The following is a 23639-nucleotide window of genomic DNA, read 5'->3' as shown; positions in this document are numbered from 1 at the left end:
TCTGTCTGTAAATAATAACTAGTTTAAAGGTCTTACTCACATTGGCTACGGAGAGTGATCACACAGTCGTCTGGAACAGCTGGTGCTCTCACGCATGGTTCAGCATTGCTTGCCTCAAAACGAGCGTAGAATGCATTTAGCTGGTGTGGTAGGCTCACGTCACTGGGCGGCTCGTGTCTGGGTTTCCCTTTGTAATCCGTGATAGTTTGCAAGCCCTGCCACATCTGATGTGCATCAGAGCCGGTGTAGTAGGATTTGATCTTAGCCCTGTATCGACGCTTTGCCTGTTTGATGGTTCGTTGGAAGGCGTAGCGGGATTTCTTATAAGCGTTAGTGTACTGGAAAGCACAGAATATTCTAGAATGTCATTATATGCCATAGTGTTAAGATCTCCCTTCACTGGAATTAAGGGGCTTAGTCAAAACCATGAAAAACAGCCCCAGACCATTATTCCTCCACCAAACTTTACAGTTGGCACTACGCATTCGGGCAGGTAGCGGTCTCCTGGCAGAAGTTTACTTACACTCAAACGTCAAATGTTTCAGGTAGCCTTCAGCAAGCTTCCCACAATAAGTTGGGTGAATTTTGGCCCATTCCTCCTGACAGAGCTGGTGTAACTGAGTCAGGTTTGTAGGCCTCCTTGCTCGCACATGCTTTTTCAGTTCTGCCCACAAATTTTCTATAGTATTGAGGTCAGGGCTTTGTGATGGCCACTCCAATACGCTTGACTTTATTGTCCTTAAGCCATTTTGCCACAACTTTGGAAGTATGCTTGGGGTCATTGTCCATTTGGAAGACCCATTTGCGACCAAGCTTTAACTTTGTGACTGATGTCTTTAGATGTTGCTTCAATATATCCACATAACTTTCCTACCTCATGATGCCATCTATTTTGTGAAGTCCACCAGTCCCTCCTGCAGCAAAGCAACCCCACATCTTTGTCCTCCAAACATAACGATGGTCATTATGGCCAAACAGTTATATTTTTGTTTCATCAGACCAGAGGACATATCTCCAAAAAGTACAATCTTTGTCCCCATGTGCAGTTGCAAACCGTAGTCTGGCTCTTTTATGGCGGTTTTGGAGCAGTGGCTTCTTCCTTGCTGAGCGGCCTTTCAGGTTATGTTGATATAGGACTCGTTTTACTGTGAATATAAATACTTTTGTACCCGTTTCCTCCAGCATCTTCACAAGGTCCTTTGCTGTTGTTCTGGGATTGATTTGCACCAAAGTATGTTAATCTCTAGGAGACAGAACGCGTCTCGTTCCTGAGCGGTATGACGGCTGCGTGGTCCCATGGTGTTTATAGTTGCGTACTATTGTTTGTACAGATGAACGTGGTACCTTCAGGCATTTGGAAATTGCTCCCAAGGATGAAACAGACATGTGGAGGTCTACAATTTCTTTCTGAGGTCTTGGCTGATTTCTTTTGATTTTCCCATGATGTCAAGCAAAGAGGCACTGAGTTTGAAGGTAGGCCTTGAAATACATCCACAGGTACACCTCCAATTGACTCAAATTATGTCAATTAGCCTATCAGAAGCTTCTAAAGCCATGACATAATTTTCTGGAATTTTCCAAGCTTTTAAAGGCACAGTCAACTTAGTGTATGCAAACTTCTGACCCACTTGAATTGTGATACAGTGAATTATAAGTAAAATAATTTATCTGTAAACAATTGTTGGAAAGATTACTTGTGTCATGCACAAAGTAGATGTCCTAACCGACTTGCCAAAACTATAGTTTGTTAACAAGAAATTTGTGGAGTGGTTGAAAAACGAGTTTTAATGATTCCAACCTAAGTGTATGTAAACTTCCGACTTCAACTGTATTTTCACACACCTGTTCCGAACGGCCCCAGAGTCTGCAACACCACTAAGCAAGAGGCACCACCAAGCAAGCGGCACCATGAAGACCAAGGAGCTCTCCAAACAGGTCAGGGACAAAGTTGTGGATAAGTACAGATCAGGGTTGGGTTATAAAAAAATACCTGATAATTTGAACATCCCACAGAGCACCATTAAATCCATTATTTAAAAAATTGAAAGAATTTGGCACCACAACATACCTGCCAAGAGGGGCCGCCCACCAAAACTCACAGACCAGGCAAGGAGGGCATTAATCAGAGGCAACAAAGAGACCAAAGATAACCCTGAAGGAGCTGCAAGCTCCACAGAGGAGATTGGAGTATCTGTCCATAAGACCACTTTAAGCTGTACGCTCCACAAAGTTGGGCTTTACAGAAGAGTGGCCATAAAAAAAATCAGTGCTTAAAGAACAAAATAAGCAAACATGTTTGGTGTTCGCCAAAAGGCATGTGGGAGACTCCTCAAACATATGGAAGAAGGTACTCTGTTCAGATGAGACTAAAATTGAGCTTTTTGGCCATCAAGGAAAATGCTATGTCTGGCGCAAATCCAACACCTCTCATCACCCCAAGAACACCATCCCCACAGTAAAGCATGGTGGTGGCAGCATCAGGCTGTGGGGATGTTTTTCCACTGGGAAACTGGTCAGAATTGAAGGAATGATGGATGGCGCTAAATACAGGGATATTCTTGAGGGAAACCTGTTTCACTCTTCCAGAGATTTGAGACTGGGACGGAGGTTCACCTTCCAGCAGGACAATGACCAGAAGCATACTGCTAAAGCAACACTCGAGTGGTTTAAGGGGAAACATTTAAATGTCTTGGAATGGCCTCGTCAAAACCCAGACCTCAATCCAATTGAGAATCTGTGGTATGACTTAAAGATTGCTGTACACTAGCGAAACACATCCAACTTGAAGGAGCTGGAGCAGGTTTGCCTTGAAGAATGGGCAAAGGCAAAAATCCCTGTCTAGATGTGCCAAGCTCATAGAGACATACCTGCATGAGATTCTAGACTCTATCCAAGCAAGGAATAAGGCCTTTAAAAAATATAAGAACTCTCAAGAGCAGCATGATTTTGTCCTATATAAACATCACAGAAATGAAGCACAGAGCAGGATGGATGAAGCTAAGAGGGGTTACTTTGCTGAGAAAATAATTGACAACAAAAATGCCCCTAAAAAGCTTTAGAAATCATTTAAGGAACTAGGCTGTAGTAGTACTACCAAAAACAAACTAAACAGTATTGGACTGAACATCAAAGGGGAGATGTTATGTGAAAAAGCAGAGGTTGCCAATTAATTCAACTCTTTGTTTACTTCTGTTGCCAACAAGCTGGTTAGCAAGCTGCCCACCAGTTCTGGTTTGTATGGAAGCAACCAAGTCAAGAAGTATTATGTAGAGTTAGGGGTTCAGCCAAACTCTTTCTTTTGCAAAGGTAGCAACAGCCAAAATAGTCAGTATGCTGGCAGAGCTTAAATGCTTCAAAGCCACAGGCCTGGATAATATTCCTGCAAGGTTTCTTATAGATTTGTCTGAGCAAATTGGCCCTTGTATTACGCATATCGTTAATCTCTCTCTTGAACAAGGCACCTTTCCCAGGGACATGAAACAAGCTAAAGTTATACTTCTGTATAAGAAGGGGATAAAGTCTGACCCTGGGAATTATAGGCCTGTATCTATCCTTTGTGTAACATCAAAGATCCTGGAGAGAATTGTACATGAGCAAATGTATGAATATGTTAACAAACAGGGTCTAATGTATGATTTTCAGTCGGGTTTTAGAAAAACATACTCCACTAATTCATGTCTACTTTACTTGACTGACTTCATCAGGAAAGAGATTGATGAGGGAAATCTGTGTGGAATGGTACTGCTTGACCTACAGAAGGCTTTTGATACAGTTAACCACTGTCTCCTAATCTCCAAACTGGAGGCACTGGGGTTAAACAGTATCCCTCTAGGGTGGGTCAAGTCCTATTTATCAGGAAGGGAGCAAGTAGTAGAGGTTAATGGTTCACTGTCTCAGGCAAAACCAATGACTTGTGGCGTTCCGCAGGGGAGCGTGCTTGGGCCTCTGCTGTTTTTATTGTATATTAATGATATGAAAGATGCTTGTTCTTGCCGTCTTTTTCTTTATGCGGATGACTCTACACTTTTGGTGTCTCACAAAAGTAAAACTATGTTGGAGAGCATACTTAGCACAGAGCTTACTAACATTAGCAAATGGCTTGGAGATAATAAGCTATCTCTGCACTTAAGGAAAACTGAAGCAATTATTTTTGGATCTAGACCTAAATTGTGTAGGTTGTCTGAAATCAGAGTGGAGTTAGGGGGTGAGGTGCTGACTACTAAAACCTCTGTTAGCTACTTGGGATGTATCCTTGATGGAAGCTTCGGAGGTGTGAGCATGGCCAATAAGGTGCTAGGGAAGGTTAATGCCAGGACTATGTTTTTGGCTAGAAAGTCCAAGCTGCTTGATAAGGACTCCATGAAAGGGCTAGCTACAGCCCTCATTCAATGCCATTTTGACTATGCTAGTACTTTCTGGTTTGGGGGCTTATCTAAACTTATGAAGGGGAAGCTCCAGATACCCTGATCAGCTTATTCTGGGCTAGTATTGAAGGTGAGTCCACGTACTCACATAGGCAGGAGCTGCTTTCAGGAACTAAACTGGCTTCCTGTTGAGGCTAGGGTGTCCCAGATTAGACTAGGTTTGGTTTACAGGAGTATTTATGGTCATGCGCCCAGATATCTAAGTGATTACTTTCCTCGTGTTAGAGATGCACACAATCACAGCACCAGATCAGGTGTTGCTGATGTGTGCTTATACAGGTTTAGGAGTAACGCTGGGAAAGGTACTTTCTTGTGTACTGGAGCCTCAGAATGGAATGAGTTGCCTCTGCCCATAAAAACAACATCCTCTCTGAGCAGCTTTAAAAATAAAGTAAAAATATGTTTGATGTCTTCTGTGCCCATATGAATAACCCCTATGATGTAACTGGAAGGATGATAGATGTTCTTCTTCTCTGTTTTTGTTTTATTATTTCACTGCCATACTGTGTTCGATCTTGTCTAGCCATCTTGTCTCAAGAGGACCACAATGGAAATAAGTCCCAGACTTTGTGTTATCCTCAATGATTTTATTCATGTGCGTGCATGGCTTTTTCAAGTTTAATGTGTGCTTGTTTTTTAAATGGTCGAATTAATAAATTAAACTACCCCAAGAGACTTGCAGCTGTAATTGCTGCAAAAGGTGGCTCTACAAAGTATTGACTTTGGGGGGGTGAATAGTTATGCACACTCAAGTTCAGTTTTTTTTGTCTTATTTCTTGTTTGTTTCCCAATAAAACATATTTTGCATCTTCAAAGTGGTAGGTATGTTGTGTAAATCAAATGATATAAAAAAATTAAAAAAATCTACTTTAATTACAGGTTGTAAGGCAACAAAATAGGAAAAATGCCAAGGGGGTGAATACTTTCGCAAGCCACTGTACTACAATGGCTCAGACTATACTTTAGGGTTCATCAATTAGGTTTCGCCTTGGGCCTAATTTTTTCTGAGCTACTAGTCGGTCGGCCAGAACATAATTAGCACAATTAATTGGCCTAAACTACAAATTGACCAGAATGTTTAATATCTGATTAGTACATAAAATTCTGTGACAAGAACAATCATTTTTATCTGATTACGCTCATAAAAATCACCATGTATCTATTCAATTATTATTTGTGTCTATTTCTCTGTGCATTGATTGGTGGGGAAAAACAGGTCTACTGTAGCCTACTGTAGGCTACAATAGTGGCGATTTTAGCCTGTAAATCTTGGTGGGGCCAAAAAAAAAAAAAAAATGTGGGATGAATGCCAGCAAAGTCATAACACTAAACAATACATTAATTGCACTATACCACTGCTACACCTGGCTATCAACTGAGCCTTGTCTGGCAGCGAAACAGTTCATTCACTGACTTAAAAAAAAACAGCTGATATGGCTGACTTGTTTAATTAAACAAATGTGGTTTCTACTGACAATTGAGATGTACAAACTATGGCATAAGGGGACGACAATTGGATAAGAGGCAATCCGTAATTTCGATTAAGACAATGAGCGAGCTAGGAAGGACGGAGTCAATATAACTTTGTTCAGCACTTCTGAAATGTACAGCGACAGAATTCAGAACATGGGCCGTTTTTACAGTGTTCTCCCTGTACAGAACTGTAGGATAAATAAAGGGGGAATATACGCAGACAATGAAAACTCGTACAATATTCGATGATCACATTTTTCAAAAACAGGTTATAGGCTACATGTGCACCACCAAGTCAGAACAGTAGGCTAAATTAAGAAGTGAAAATAGACTAAATTATTAGGGCGGGGCAGGCACATGGGCCACTAACAGCATACAACACAACATACTCAGTATTACTTTCTTAGCAACATTATACATATCTCCCTGACATATTACATAATTTATGCAGCAGCATACAAGACATATTTGGACTCACCTTGTTGTGCTGTGCTCACTTGAACAGGAAGGTGGCGCAGCGTGGGCAAATTTTGTCATCAAAGTCTGGCATTCTCTGGATTTATGGTTCTTTCAAGACAACTTGGAACTCTGGGGGGAATCATGATGACGTAAGTGATCAAGGTCTTAGCACCAGAAAGAGGCCCAAGTTCCCGATTTACAATTCCGAGTTGGATGAAAGTTAAACCTATTTTCCCAGTTGTAGCTCATTTTTCCTCGAGTTCCCAGTTGTCTTGAACTCACAAAAGTCAAATTTTGCAGTTCTGAGTTGTTTTGACCACAGCACAAATCATGCTTCATTGACTGCATGGCCAATGTTTAATGTTTATAACTTTAAACTAGGAAAATAGACCCTTAATCTTAGACTTGGGACCACACAGCCACGCCACTAAATAGCAGGCTAATGATTGCTTTGCAATGCTTGCAGTTAGCCACCGATTCCTTCCAAACCACTCATTGTTGAATTTGCGATCTCCAATGGCCGACGAGCACCTATACATTTCATCTATATTTTCTCTTCATATAAGGATTAAAAAGGATTTGCCATTAGATTGTCGACTTGATTCATGATGACTGCTAGCTAAGATTTTGAAAGTCCAATCAAAGCTACTGTAGATATAACTTGATTTGACATTTGTGGCCATTGACCTTGAGTCTTCTTGGATGGGCACTTCTAATGCAACTCTATGGCAGTACAAGGGACTAGAATTTTAGAGCTCTACCCTTAGACCTGGTGGTGACTAGTGTCTCCATGAGTGGCAGAACACTGAGCCAATCATGGTGCAATGTTCTGTATTTTTCTGCTGGCTTGCCCCACCACAGAAAGCACTGAGTGAGGCTGAAACACCTGCATTTTGGAGCTGCCTTAAGAAATCAAAAGAGATCATGTTTGTACACAGCTTTATTAACTTAATATTTATTGTTTACAAACTTGTGACATTAATGCCCCACCTGCCCTGAACAACAGCTTGCCACTGGGCTACACTACTTCTTTTTTTTAAGTCAACATTCGTTCAGAACAATAGGCTTGATAGCCAGAGAAAATGCCACTCAAAAGTATCAAAAAGAAAGGTGGATAATGAAAATCGTAGTTTCAGGGAAGAATGTACAGAGACATATGGGTTCACCTTACCATCTTTTCCCAATGCCAAGCCAGTGCATCTTTTTCGAAATGAAAATGTTGCCGTTTTTTTTTACTGACATTCTGTCACTTAAAAGCGTTAAATCTCCAGTTACAAGAAAAAGGTTAAAACAGGCGTGGACATGGTGGAACAACTTAAGGCCATTCGTAGGAAACTTGAGTTGTTCGTTTTGTACTTGTCATCTGGAAGGCTACTGCACTTCAGCACACTAAAGAAACGAGGGAACAGGTCGCAGCATGGATCAAGCAGTTGCGGAACAACTAAACCAGATTTGAAGACTACAGCATGCCCAAGGATATCATTGCGTTTGTACATGCTTCTCTCACAGTCCGCCCAGGTGGAGAATTCTCGATACCCTTGCTGGATGCGGCCGTAATTCAAACTGCGCTGATTGAATTCCAGACATCGAGCTAAAATCAGGGATGTGTTTTGGGTGGCATGCTCAGAGGAATACAGCCAATAAAGACACTTGCATTTTATGTGCTAACAATGTTCGTATCGACTTACACCTGCGAGTTCTCATTTTCCTCTATGAACGCAATATAGACTCAGGACAGGACCGGCTTTCACATAAATCAATCGGAGGACTGCCTGCGCATCAAGATCACATCCATCTCACACGACATCCACAAGATCGTGTCCGAGGGGAAATGAAACCCATTGAGTGAGTAACTTAGTGGCTTTTTGACGGTATTTAGTAAATCCGTGAAAAGGAGAGCCGCACACTCTAGGAGCTCAGATGCAATAATTGAATAACCAACGTTTCGACAGACATGCTGTCTTCATCAGGGTATAATGACGAACACTGCGGGTCACTAGTTTATATAGTGTCAAAGGACACACATAGGTGTCTGTAATCATGTCTGGGTGTGGCTTGATATCATTTGTTAATTTACAGATGTAAATAGAACATATAAAAAACATAAATGGATAGCACAGGATCATAGATATAATTTGGCTACATAGTCCTACAAACATTTTCAATTAATAGCAAAATCACAAAAATGACTTCAGATCAAGGTCTACGTTGAGACCGAAGGCAGCAAGGGTCTTTAAATGAAAGATCCAGGCAGCCTCTGTTTTAACCATAAATTGTCGAGGTCACCCCCTTTCCTAGGGAGGGTGAAGTGTTCGATGCCGATATAACGTAGGGACGAAATCGAGTGGTTCGTTCCCAAAAGGTGGGCCGCATCTGGGTACGTCAAGTTTTTGCAACTAATACTACGATACTCCCAGATTCGTACTTTTATTCGCGCTTCGTTTTACCCACGTAATTCGTACCACAAGGACAAGTTATAAGATATATAACTGCCTTAGTGGAGCACGTGATAACACCTTTAATTGGGATTTGTTTCCCTGTTTGGGGGTGTTTGAAGGATCCACATGTGTAAGTGCCATTGCATTGAGCGCAGCCATTACACTTGTAGTTTCCATCCGGTAGAGGCGCAAATAGACGTTGTGCAGGGTATTTTGGAGTGGGAAATCAGAGTTTACCAATTGATCTCTGAGACTTCTGCCCCGCGAGAATACACCAAGGCAGAGTCCGAAAACACATGACCGATACTGTCATCGGATCTTAGAATGTGCCAATGTTTGTGAACGATTCCCACAATTTGTTCAGAGCACTTTGAATAGCGGGCAGTAAGAACACAAGAATGCTTCTTTTTGCGAGACTGTCCTTGAAAGATATCGTCTAGATTTATTTGGGATTTTCTTAATGGCAGTATTAATCTGACCATTTTTGTGCCCCCCCCCCCTTTAATTTTCTTTGCGTCTCAGCCATTTTTCTGTCGACATCTGATTGTTTTTTGCAAATTTTTTTATTCGACAGAATTGGCTGTAGGGCAAACGTTTTCCTTGGGGAGCGGGTGACAGCTCTCAGCACTCAACAAACTGTTACGATCAGTGGGTTTCGTGTAAAGATCAGTGTATAGAACATTATCCTCACACAAAATCAGAAGATCAAGGAAACTGATGTGACAGATTGCATAGTAAATCTCAGATGCTAAGAACAAGAGTTAAGAAAAGCATGGAATGCCTTGAGCTGTTTTGCAATACCCCTCCATAGAACAGAAATATCATCAATGTACCGTTTCCAAATAATGTTAGGCAAGAAAACATTTGAGAGGATTGAGAATTGACTGTTTCTCCATGTAACCCACATACACATTAGCATAGTTATGAGCCATAGGGGATCCCATAGCAGTACCCTAAGTCTGAATAAAGAACTAATTTAGAAACATGAAATAGTTGTGTGTGTGAGGACTATTTCAGCCAATGTTATAACGCATGCAGTGGAACGTTGCAGAAGAAAATGTTCCATGGCTTCCATACCGCCCTCGTGTGGAATATTAATGTATAACGACTCAACATCAAAAGTAACTAAGTATTCTCAGGAAGAGGATCAAGAGATTCAATAATAGAGATCATACTTCTGGTGTCCTTTACCAAGGAGGGGAGCTATTCTGCGAGTGGTCTAGTAAAAAAATCAACAAAAATCGATAAAGGGGCCATTACTGCATCAATGCCCGCTATAACTCTAACCCGGAAGCTTACAAGAAATCCTGCTATGCCCTGCGACGAACCATCAAACAGGCAAAGCCTCAATACCGGGCTAAGATTGAATCATACTACACCGGCTCCGACGCTCGTCTTATGTGGCAGGGCTTGCAAACTATTACAGACTACAAAGGGAAGCACAGCCGCGAGCTGCTCAGTGACACGAGCCTACCAGACGAGCTAAATCACTTCTATACTTGCTTCGAGGCAAGCAACACTGAGGCATGCATGAGAGCATCAGCTGTTCCGGACGACTGTGTGATCACGCTCTCCGTAGCCGACGTGAGTAAGACCTTTAAACAGGTCAACATACACAAGGCTGCAGGGCCAGACGGATTACCTGGACGTGTGCTCCGGGCATGTGCTGACCAACTGGCAGGTGTCTTCACTGAAATTTTCAACATGTCCCTGATTGAGTCTGTAATACCAACATGTTTCAAGCAGACCACCATAGTCCCTGTGCCCAAGAACACAAAAGCAACCTGCCTAAATGACTACAGACCCGTAGCACTCACGTCCGTAGCCATAAAGTGCTTTGAAAGGTTAGTAATGGCTCACATCAACAACATTATCCCAGAAACCCTAGACCCACTCCAATTTGCATACCGACCAAACAGATCCACAAATGATGCAATCTCTATTGCACTCCACACTGCCCTTTCCCACCTGGACAAAAGGAACACTTACGTGAGAATGCTATTCATTGACTACAGCTCAGCGTTCAACACCATGGTACCCTCAAAGCTCATCACTAAGCTAAGGATCCTGGGACTAAACACCTCCCTCTGCAACTTGATCCTGGACTTCCTGACGGCTGCCCCCAGGTGGTGAGGGTAGGTAGCAACTCATCTGCCACGCTGATCATCAACACTGGAGCTCCCCAGGGGTGCGTGCTCAGCCCCCTCCTGTACTCCCTGTCCACCCACGACTGCATGGCCAGGCACGACTCCAACACCATCATTAAGTTTGCAGACGACACAACAGTGGTAGGCCTGATCACCGACAAATACGAGACAGCCTATAGGGAGGATGTCAGCGATCTGGCCGGGTGGTGCCAGAATAACAACCTATCCCTCAACGTAACCAAGACTAAGGAGATGATTGTGGACTACAGGAAAAGGAGGACCGAGCACACCCCCATTCTCATTGACGGGGCTGTAGGGGAGCAGGTTGAGAGCTTCAAGTTCCTTGGTGTCCACATCAACAACAAACTAGAATGGTCCAAACACACCAAGATAGTCGTGAAGAGGGCACGACAAAGCCTATTCCCCCTTAGGAAACTAAAAAGATTTGGCATTGGTCCTGAAATCCTCAAAAGATTCTACAGCTGCAACATCGAGAGCATCCTGACTGGTTGCATCACTGCCTGGTACGGCAATTGCTCGGCCTCTGACCGCAAGGCACCAGTACATCACTGGGGCTAAGCTGCCTGCCATCCAGGACCTCTACACCAGGCGGTGTCAGAGGAAGGCCCTAAAAATTGTCAAAGACCCCAGCCACCCCAGTCATAGACTGTTCTCTCTACTACCGCATGGCAAGCGGTACCGGAGTGCCAAGTCTAGGACAAAAAGGCTTCTCAACAGTTTTTACCCCCAAGCCATAAGACTCCTGAACAGGTAATCAAATGGCTACCCGGACTATTTGCATTGCGTGCTCCCCTCAACCCCTCTTTTTACACTGCTGCTACTCTCTGTTTATCATATATGCATAGTCACTTTAACTATACATTCATGTACATACTACATCAATTGGGCCGACCAACCAGTGCTCCCGCACATTGGCTAACCGGGCTATCTGCAATGTGTCCCACCCACCACCCGCCAACCCCTCTTTTACGCTACTGCTTCTCTCTGTTCATCATATATGCATAGTCACTTTAACCATATCTACATGTACATACTTCCTCAATCAGCCTCACTAACCAGTGTCTGTATGTAGCCTCGCTACTTTTATAGCCTTGCTACTGTATATAGCCTGTCTTTTTACAGTTGTTTTATTTCTTTACTTACCTATTGTTCACCTAATACCTTTTTTGCACTATTGGTTAGAGCCTGTAAGTAAGCATTTCACTGTAAGGTCTACACCTGTTCTATTCGGCGCACGTGACAAATAAACTTTTATTTGATTTCATTAATAGGATGTCTTGGAGGTTTTGTAACATTCTTGTGTCATTTTGGCAAAGTATAGAAAGTGGCAATTTTAGGGTGTTGAATAGCCAAAAAGTTGTGTTATTTTTTGGGTGATTTGACGAGAACTTAAATACCTATCTAGGACAGTTAGGATAGTGTTCTGAAATTGGGAAGTGGGGTCACTTCTGAGATTCTTGTTAAAGGTGTTGTCAAGCAGTTGTCTATGACACTCATTTACATAAACTGTCCTATCCATGAGTACAACCAACCCACCCTTATCAGCAGGGGGGTAAGGACTGACATATCGGATTGTAAATCAAGCAAAGCTTGTTTTTCATCCCTAGATAAATTATGGAAAGATATGTACTCATGTTTGTTCTTAAAAAGATGACCAACATCTTTTTCTACGAGTCTGCACTCGTTGAAAAATGTCTCAATAGAGCAGTGGTGTAAAGTACTTGGGTAAAAATTATTTAAACTACTACTTAAGTAATTTTTTTGGTATATGTACTTTACTATTTATATTTTTGACAACTTTTACTTTTACTTCACTACATTCCTAAAGAAAATAATGTACTTTTTCCTCCATACGTTTTCCCTGACACCAAAAGTTACTTGTAACATTTTAAATGCCAAGCAGGACAGGAAATTGTCCAATTCACACACTTATCAAGAGAACATCCCTGGTCATCCCTAATGCCTCTGATCTGGCGGACTTACTAAACACAAATGCTTTGTCTCTAAATGATGTCTGAGTGTTGAAGTTTGCCCATTGCTATCCGTAAATTAAAAAAAACAAGAACATTGTGCCGTCTGGTTTGCTTAATATAAGGAATTTTTTATTATTCATACTTTTACTTTTGATACTTAAGTATATTTTAGCAATTACATTTACTTTTGATACTTAAGTATATTTAAAACCAAATACTTTTAGACTTTTACTCAAGTAGTATTTTACTGGGTGACTTTCACTTTTACTTGAGTCATTTCCTATTAAGGTATCTTAACTTTAACTCAAGTATGACAATTGGGTACCTTTTCCACAACTGTAATAGAGTGATTGTGATTGGCTGGAGGTACAAAATAACTCTTACTTCTAAAAGGAGTCGGAGTATGTGCCGGAGAGCAGCCTACATATTCAGTTGAAATATCACGATTTGGGAGCTAAAGTATTCCCTTATTTAGTAAATACTAACATTATTGTGAGTGCTAATCCAGGAATATTTAGGTCTCAAGGTGACAGTGTTTTCTGTTTGTTCTGTCGTTACAGGAGCAGGCTATCCCGATAGACATTCAGACATGGACATCACCTTTTTTTCTTTAAATGATTGTTTTATGCCAGGGGCGGAAATCCCGGGGGGGACGGGGGGGACACGACCCCCCCATCCTGGGAAAAATATGGTTTGTCCCCCCCAATATATCACTGAAACATAACTATGTAATTTAAATAATATTAATAATACGCAATGAAAGCAATTGTGCTGATTATAGACACTTAATAGCTCATTTTTAAGTTTCAAAAGATTGCGACCCCCCCCACCGTTTGCCTCAAAATGGTTTGATCCACTGCCAGTTCCTTAGCTTGCGAGGTAACGTAGAGGTCGTATCTACTGTCTGAAAGGCACTCAATGCACGTAACTGACGTGAGGTTAATCCAGTCAATCGCGCACACACACTAGCTGAATATGCAGAGCTAGCGCGCAAATATTAACTATTAAGCTAGCTAGTACCTATTCCATTTATGTGGCGTCGTCAAAGATGGAATCTTTGCTATCGTCAATTTATTCCAAGATCAGCATGCATGTAAGTTAGTGCTTCAAAGTCCCTGTGATAAGGTTAGCGATAAACTGAACAGAACTACACTCTCTTCTACCATTGTTTTAAATATATTTAATGGTCTCGTTGCAAAAGCTAAATTGTCGCAAGGGAACTTTTATTTATATATTTTATTTCACCTTTATTTAACCCGGGTAGCAAAGATTATAGCAAACACCACTGAATTGGTGCTCGCTAGCTTTGCAAATTCAGCTATTGTTAGAAGCCAGCCAATATGAAACAAACAATTAAAATTACAAAAGGTTGCAGCATATGTTGTGTAAATGGTGAACTCATACAGCTGTCAACTCTTGTCACTGCAATCCGTTTCACATTTGCTAGCTACCTTTTAGATCGAAGCCCATATAGAATGATAGAAGATAAGATGATAGAAGCCCATCTCCTACTGTAAATAACCTACATACTGTGTGTGTAGCCAACCAGGTAGAAAAATGGCAGAAAAATGGCAGAAAAAAGACGGACATCAGAGTATTTTTCAGTACACCAAAACGCAAAGTAAGAACCCTAGTAGCCTAATATCTCAAAGACTAGTTGATAAAATGTTCATAAGAAAGAAATGAAATTCTAATGGAAATGTTTCACAATGATGTCATTAGGCAGAGCAGGCAACAGATGGCACACAGACAGCAGAGTTGGGGACAGATATGCAGGGACAGACTGGCAGAGACAGGGAGTCTCAGGTAAGTTTGTTGAGTCTTTGTTTGGCAACATTATGAAAGGTTCTCAATTTTTTTTACTTGTAAAATAGGAACATAATTGGAAAATGCCATGGATACCCCCACTCTCAACTTAAACTGGTGACTGAACTAAGATTTGTTAAAGGCAATGGTATTGCTGTTGTGATTAGTTGTGTAGTTTTGGGTACCGGTAGTTAGGAGTACGGCAAACACCTTATTTCTTTGGTTCCTCAATACACATTTACCATATTAAACGTAGGCTATGTGTTACAGCACTACTTTTGGTGTCCCCCTCAGGAATTGCTCTTGAGAAAATGTAATGTAATTGTCCCCTCCAAAGTTGATATCAGATTTTCGCCCCTGTTTATGCAGGATGCTACATTTTTGTCCAGTTGCAATTGTTAGTAGGCCTAATAAAAAAAATCCCACTTCTATTAGGCTATATATTTTTTTCTTGTGAAAGATACTGTTAAGCTTTATAGCCTACCTCAGCCAGTTGTTATTTTATATAGGCCTAGGCTCGGAATAAATAGACTCCAGTTAAGCCCTCTTGTGGTTCGTAAAAACTAATTAAAATGAAGATTATTGTTTAAATGTATTTCTCGACTGGTGTAGGTTTTCTCCATCTGTGGATGTGCAACACTTGCGTAACAAGTTAGCTATATTTTCAGCACCAGGCGCTGTTCACCTCCTGTTGATTGCGCTGTGGTTGCAGCTTAACGTTTCAGCACCAAAAAATGGTCCACTGCCTGCTTTATTAGTTGACTGTCTCCTTCATTCTCTCTCCTCATGAATGAAGTTAAAATGTAGCTTTTGAATTATTTAGGTAGGGTAAGTTCCTTCTTGGGACACTGCATTTGGGAGTTTCTGCATCTCGGATCTGAGATTTTTCTTATTTTTATTTTATTTCTTTCTGAAAAAAATATTTAGAATTAATTTGGCAGTCTTTTGGGGGCCAAATAATATTGTTGGCAGGTCAGATTTGGCTGCGCCCACTAATTGGCCACACCTGATCTTAATGAGTGTTTGTTTCCTTGAAATTGGGTCTGTTTGAATAGACAAAAAGTATTTGAATTAGTGAAAAAAGCATGGCATCCGTCCTGGTGGTGCAGTGGACTAATTCCATGGCTTTGAATCTGACTGATGCCGTGCCACAATAAAAATTGAATGTGTTTGTATGATTTAATGCCTAAGCAAATTCATTTCCATGTGTCCTATATGTGCTTGAAACAAAACAATTAAACCAATGCTGTTAAAAGTCTTATTGAAACATTCAGTAAAAAATAAATTATAAAAAAAACAACAATTTACGTTCTCTCTCATTAATAAAACCTCCCAGGGAACCATAGAAAATGTTCTCAGAACCTCCCTGCAGCGTAAAAATCTACGTTCCCAGATCAGGCAACGTTAATTTTAACATTAAGCCCTCTTGTGAGAGGTCAGTTTTACCGGTCTGGAAATGTATGGCTTCGTTCCCAGAACCAATGGGAAACCAAAAGTGTATGTTCCCATAACTTCCAAGAAACAAAATGTGCTAGCTGGGTTCCTACCAAAGGGCCTAACAGAAGCAAGAGGAATTTCCTGAAGGTCTTCCAATTCACCAATACAAGTGTGTTTTAATATTGTTTAGCAGCATATTACCAAGGATTAATGAGTAGTTCTCCTATTCTTTTTCAGTCAATGGTACTTCCCAATACTGTGTGTCAATGTTAGAGGGTGCATGCCTTGCTCTAAAATGGATGACATTTTCCATGTTTATGTGATGCCATTCTTCTTGCCTCTAATACGAAGTTCCGTAATGTACTGCATTGAAAAAAATGTAGCATAGCTTCTGTGATCCCAAAAAATGCACAACTTTGGGAAGAGATCCAACTCGATACGGAGAAACCCCAATGCAATGGTCATTAAGAGTAACTGGCTTTACAAACAGGACAGCACGGGGATGAAGCTATGGAAGAAGAAGTGGTTCATGTTGTCAGACATGTGCCTGTACTACTGCAGAGATGAGAAAGTGGAGGGTATACTTGGCAGCATCCTCCTACCTAGCTTTCATATATCTATGCTGTCTGCCGACTACCACCTTAGCAGAAAATATGCCTTCAAGGCGACACATCCTGACGTACTACTTTTGCACAGACACAGCCAAAGACATGGAGTCATGGATGAAGGTGATGACAGATGTTGCCCTGGTGCACTCGGAGGCTGTCAAGAGCTCCAATAGGTCTGAGGTGGCCTTGCCTGTACACCGCAGGGATGTTACAATAAACAGAAGACACAGGACAACCAGTATGCCTACCCGCCTGACAGGAGGTCGATGCCAGCAGCAATCCCTGTCCAGACCATCACTACCCAGTCTCTGCAAGGAAAAAGGATGAGCCCAGATGACTACAGGGAACACTCCTACATGTGTAGGCTGGAGGAGGTTGATATTGATGCCAAGCTGAGCAGGTTGTGTGAACAGGACAAGGTTGTGAGGACCACCGAGGACAAGCTACACAGAGAGCAGGTAAAGAATCTGTCTACAATACACCATGTTGTTGTCTGGCAGTAACTATTCACCATGTGCTGTATTCAGCACAAGTGTGCCCAACATATAGCTGTCATAAAGCATTTGGCTGCTTGTCAATTTTGTCATGTCATGACACCTACAGTTGAAGTCAGAAGTTTATATACACCATTGCCAAATACATTTAAACTCAGTTTTTCACAATTTATGACATTTAATCCTAGTAAAAATTCCCCGTCTTAGGTCAGTTAGGATCTTCACTTTATTTTAAGAATGTGAAATGTTAGAACAATAATAGTAGAATAATAGTAGAGACAATGATTTATTTCAGCTTTTATTTATTTCATCACATTCCCAGTGGGTCAGAAGTTTACATACACTCAATTAGAATTTGGTAGCATTGCCTTTAAATTGTTTAACTTGGGTAAAATGTTTCGGGTAGCCTTCCCACAATAATTTGGGTGAATTTTGGCCCATTCCTCCTGACAGAGCTGGTGTAACTGAGTCAGTTTTGTAGTCCTCCTTGATCGCACACGCTTTTTCAGTTCTTCCCACAGATTTTCTATAGAATTGAGGTCAGGGCTTTGTGATGGCCACTCCAATACCTTGACTTTGTTGTCCTTAAGCCATTTTGCCACAACTTTGGAAGTATGCTTGGGGTCATTGTCCACTGATGTCTTGAGATGTTGCTTCAATATATCAACATAATTTTCCTACCTATTGATGCCATCTATTTTGTGAAGTGTACCAGTCCCTCCTGCAGCAAAGCACCCCCACAACATGATTCTGCCACCCACGTGCTTCACGTTTGGGATGGCGTTCTTCGGCTTGCAAGCTTCCCCCTTTTTCCTCCAAACATAACGATAGTCATTATGGCCAAACAGTTCTATTTTTGTTTCATCAGACCAGAGGACATATCTCCAAAAAGTACGATTGTTGTCCCTATGTGCAGTTGCAAACCGTATTCTGGCTTTTTTATGGCAGTTTTGGAGCAGTGGCTTCTTCCTTGCTGAGCGGCCTTTCAGGTTTTGTCAATATAGGACTCGTTTTACTGTGGATATAGATACTTTTGTACCGGTTTCCTCCAGCATCTTCATAAGGTCCTTTGCTGTTTTTCTGGGATTGATTTGCACTTTTCGCACCAAAGTATGTTCATCTCTAGGAGACAGAACGCATCTCCTTCCTGAGCGGTATGACGGATGCGTGGTCCCGTGGTGTTTATACTTGCGTACTATTGTTTGTACAGATGAACGTGGTACCTTCAGGCGTTTGGAAATTGCTCCCAATGATGAACCAGACTTGTGGAGGTCTACAATTATTTTCTGAGGTCTTGACTGATTTCTTTTGATTTTCCCATGATGTCAAGCAAAGAGGCACTGAGTTTGAAGGTAGGCCTTGAAAAACATCCACAGGTACACCTCCAATTGACTCAAATGATGTCAATTAGCCTATCAGAAGCTTCTAAAGCCATGACATAATTTTCCGTAATTTTCCATGCTGTTTAAAGGCACAGTCAACTTAGTGTATGTAAACTTCTGACATACTGGAATTGTGATACAGTGAATTATAAGTGATATCTTTCTGTAAACAATTGTTGAAAAAATTAGTGTCATGCACAAAGTCGATGTCCTAACCGACTTGCCAAAACTAAAGTTTGTTAACAAGAAATTTGTGGAGTGGTTGAAAAATGAGTTTTAATGACTCCAACCTAAGTGTATGTAAACCTCCGACTTCAACTGTACCTTCCATTAACCCTGTTGACTCGTCAGTAGGAAAGATTTGTTTCTCTTTGGTCCATTCAACAACAGAGCGATACGATCCTTGTTTCAGCAGGATGGTGTATTTATACTTATGTCATGCCTTATTGGAATGGTTTTATTGATAATATCTGTTGGAAAAAAGTTTGGATGTTGCCACCCACATTCCTACTTGTTAACAACATTAAGGAAGTTTCCTTTAAAATGATTAATAAATATTATCCTGCCAACCACTATATGAAGTTTTAAAAAAACATACTCAAATTCTACCTTTTGTAATGACCACTCAGAAATGGTGTTGCATCTTTTTTGGCATTGTATTCATGTAAGGAAACTGTGGCAAGACATCAGTAGATGTATAATTGAACACATTAATGAAGATTGTACACTATTGTGGAGAAATATTCTGCTTGGATACTTTACCTACGATAAAAATTGAAACAACGTTGAAACAATTTCAGCCAAATTTCATATTCACAAATGTAAATTTACAAACAAAAGACCATATTTTCTTGCCTTACAAAAAGAAATTGAACTATATTTTAAGACAATTAAATACTCTACTAACAAAAAAGCTGTTACAATTATAAGTGTATGTATGTCCCTTAAAGGTCCTTGTGTAGTGTGATATTGTACCTCCTAGCCCAATTGTCCTTTGTATATTATTTATATATGTCACACTTGTCGTCGTAGAGAGAAAGGGACCAATGCGCAGCGGGTTTCGTGCTCAACATATTTATTTATAAAATAATGCGAACACCACGGAAGAAAACAATAAACAAACTAGCGACATGAAACAGTGAAAGTAGGCTCAACAAAAAGCAGTGCTCTCAAACAACTACCCACGAAAAACTAAGACAAACACACCCTACTATATAGGACTCCCAATCAAAGGCAACTCAACACACCTGCCTTCAATTAAGAGTCCAACCCCAATCAACTAGACATAGAAACACAGACATAGACCAGTGACAAACCCCATAATACATACATCAACTACCCTCTGCCACGTCCTGACCAAACTACAATAACCAAATATACTCTATACTGGTCAGGACGGACAATATATATATACAAAAAAAAATATTATAATATTTACTTTTAAAAAGGAAAGAGATATTAAAACCTCAACATCAATATTAGAGTCAACATACAAGTGTAAGTAAAAACGAATGTAAATAAGTTAGAAATTGTGCTACTAATGCACAAACACATCTCAAAAGTAATGATATTTTTGTTTAGTTAGCTTTTGGAAATTGTATAAATAAAACATTTTCCTTCTTCAGAAGTAGCTAGGCAGGCTAACGTTAGTTAGCTAATTAATTTGCTAGCTATCATACAGTAGGCATATATTAATAATTATATAATGAAACAGGTAGGGAGCAGGTCTCGAACCCTCGACCTTCTAGCCCGAAGTCCAGCGCGCTATCGACTGTGCCTGTCACGTCCTGGCCAGTATAAGGGTTAATTGGTATTGTAGTTTGGTCAGGACGTGGCAGAGGGTATTCGTTTTATGTGGTTCGGGGTGGTGTGTTTGTTGAAGGGGCATTTGATTTAAGTATTCCGGGGTTTTTGGGCACTGTTTGATTTTCATGTATTCTATGTTTAGTCTAGTGTGTCTGTTTCTATGTTTGGTTAATTGGGGTTGGGACTCTCAGTTGAAGGCAGGTGTTGTCTATTTGCCTTTGATTGAGAGTCCCATATATTAGGGTGTGTTTGTCATTTGTGGGAGATTGTTCTGTGTTAGCCTTGTGCCTTGCCAGACTGTCAGTGGATCGTTCGTTCTCTTGTTTGTTGTTTTTGTGTTCGTTTTGATTTAAATAAATGTTCAAAATGAACAAACATAGTCCTGCTACATTTTGGTCCTCCTTCACCGACGATAGCCATGACAGAATCTCCCACCAACTAAGGACCAAGCAGCGGAAGAAAGGGGACTTCGAGTTGGACTGGCGGGAGAGATGGACCTGGGAGGAAGTTCTAGACGGGGCTGGACCTTGGCACCAGGCTGGGGATTATCGCCGCCCGCAGTGGGAAATTGAGGCAGCCAAGGCAGAGAGGCGGAGGTACGAGGCCTTGGACGCGCTGAGGGAGAAGCACGAGAGGCACCCCCAATAATTATTTTTGGGGGGGCACACGGGTAGTTTGGCTAGGCCTAGGAAGAGCCGGAAGCCAGCTACCCGTGGTTATATGGAGGAGCGTATGAGGTGGAGAGCGCCATGTTTCGCTGAGGAGCGTACTATCTCACCCATACGCACGCACAGTCCGGTGCGCATTATTCCAGCCCCTCGCAGGTGCCGTGCTAGAGCGGGCATCCAGCCTGGTAGGAGGATGCCTGCGCAGCGCATCTGGTCGCCGGTACGCCTCCGAGGACCAGTCTACCCAACTCCCGCTCTACGCACGGCTACCATCAGGCCCCTGCACAGCCCAGTCTGCCCTGTACAAGCACCCCGCTCGTACAGGGCTACTAGTTCCATCCAGCCAAGACGGGTTGTGCAGGAGGTAAGATCAAGACCGACTGTGCGCCTCCATAGCCCTGGGTTTCCAACTCCTGTCTCTCGTGCGGACCCGGAAGTGCGTCAACCCAGTCCGACTCGTCCTGTTCCCGCTCCCCGCACTAGCCTGGAGGTGCGTGTTCACAATCTGGTACGCCCAGTACCAGCACCACGCACCAGGCTTCAAGTGCGTAAACCCAGCCTCGCCAGTCAACAGTCACCAGAGCTGCCCGCCAGTCAACAGTCACCAGAGCTGCCCGCCAGTCAACAGTCACCAGAGCTGCCCGCCAGTCAACAGTCACCAGAGCTGCCCGCCAGTCAACAGTCACCAGAGCTGCCCGCCAGTCAACAGTCACCAGAGCTGCCCGCCAGTCCGCCCTGAACTGCCGGAGTGGCCAGACTGCCCAGACTGCCCAGACTGTCCCGAGCTGCCAGACTTCCCAGACTGTCCTGAGCTGCCAGACTTCCCAGACTGTCCTGAGCTGCCAGACTTCCCAGACTGTCCCGAGCTGCCAGACTTCCCAGACTGTCCCGAGCTGCCAGACTTCCCAGACTGTCCCGAGCTGCCAGACTTCCCAGACTGTCCCGAGCTGCCAGACTTCCCAGACTGTCCCGAGCTGCCAGACTTCCCAGACTGTCCCGAGCTGCCAGACTTCCCAGACTGTCCCGAGCTGCCAGACTGCCCCGACAGCCTGGAACGGCCTGAGCCGGAGCCACCTCCAGAGATAGGTGGGTTGGGGAGGGGGGGTGTAGCACAGTGCCGTCGTTGACGGCAGCCACCCTCCCTTCCCTCCCTTTAGTAGGGGGGAATTCTTCTTTTGGTGTTGTTTGGGGTTATTTTTGTTAAGGTGCTTCCGGGGTTAGCACCTTTAAGGGGGGGATACTGTCACGTCCTGGCCAGTATAAGGGTTAATTGGTATTGTAGTTTGGTCAGGACGTGGCAGAGGGTATTCGTTTTATGTGGTTCGGGGTGGTGTGTTTGTTGAAGGGGCATTTGATTTAAGTATTCCGGGGTTTTTGGGCACTGTTTGATTTTCATGTATTCTATGTTTAGTCTAGTGTGTCTGTTTCTATGTTTGGTTAATTGGGGTTGGGACTCTCAGTTGAAGGCAGGTGTTGTCTATTTTCCTTTGATTGAGAGTCCCATATATTAGGGTGTGTTTGTGTTTGTCATTTGTGGGAGATTGTTCTGTGTTAGCCTTGTGCCTTGCCAGACTGTCAGTGGATCGTTCGTTCTCTTGTTTGTTGTTTTTGTGTTCGTTTTGATTTAAATAAATGTTCAAAATGAACAAACATAGTCCTGCTGCATTTTGGTCCTCCTTCACCGACGATAGCCGTGACAGTGCCCCAAAAACATACTCGAGTGGCAGGGTCGATATCCGCGCTTATAAACCCAGGGTCGTTACAATAGTTAATATAAGTAGACAAGCAATCATAATTGACTGTAGCGCATATAAAGCATCCAGAAGCAGTGTTGCCAACTCCTCAGTAAGGAAAGTAGCTATTGGCTGTCCTAAAAGTCGCTAGAAGTCATCACCTAATTTGCATAATTGGCCATGTGCATGTAATTGTGATGGAAGCTGTAGGAGAGAGGAATAACATCGTGGGAGAGACAAAAAGTGAGTAAAAAACTGCCTAAATATGTTTAGAACTACAAATTAACTTTCTTCTGTCGATTCTTGTTTTTTTTTGTCACAATTCCAACCCTCCTCCTTTATCCGGGCTTGGGACCGGCAGAGGGACCCAAAAGAGACACTCTGGCGGAGTTACTTATTTTTTTTATATTTAATGTAATTTTTTTTTAGTTTAGTTTTCTTAGTTTGGTTTGGTTTTTAACCTTATGGTCCACTTAGGAGCCTACAACAAGTCACAGTAAAACATGAACATTTTTAACCATAACATTTTTAACATTTTTTTGTATACGATCTACAATAACAATCTAAATGGACCAAAAAGAGACAATATAAAAAACTGTCAATGGCAATGTGAGAAGATTAGGGTAACTAGTCTGGCCCTAATTCAGGTTAATAGTTTTTTTTCCAGACCCCCCTCCACACACACACAGGCTGTGCTGGCTCACAAAAAGAGTGGGTCATCGTCATTTTGGTCAAGGCTCTCTATGGCAGGTTCAACAACTGAGGGAGCT

Source organism: Salmo salar, chromosome 12 (assembly GCF_965601325.2).
Source record: "Salmo salar chromosome 12, fSalSal1, whole genome shotgun sequence".
NCBI classification, from domain to species: domain Eukaryota; kingdom Metazoa; phylum Chordata; class Actinopteri; order Salmoniformes; family Salmonidae; genus Salmo; species Salmo salar.
The sequence above is the reverse complement of the archived record's forward strand: the minus strand, read 5'-3'. Positions refer to the sequence as shown.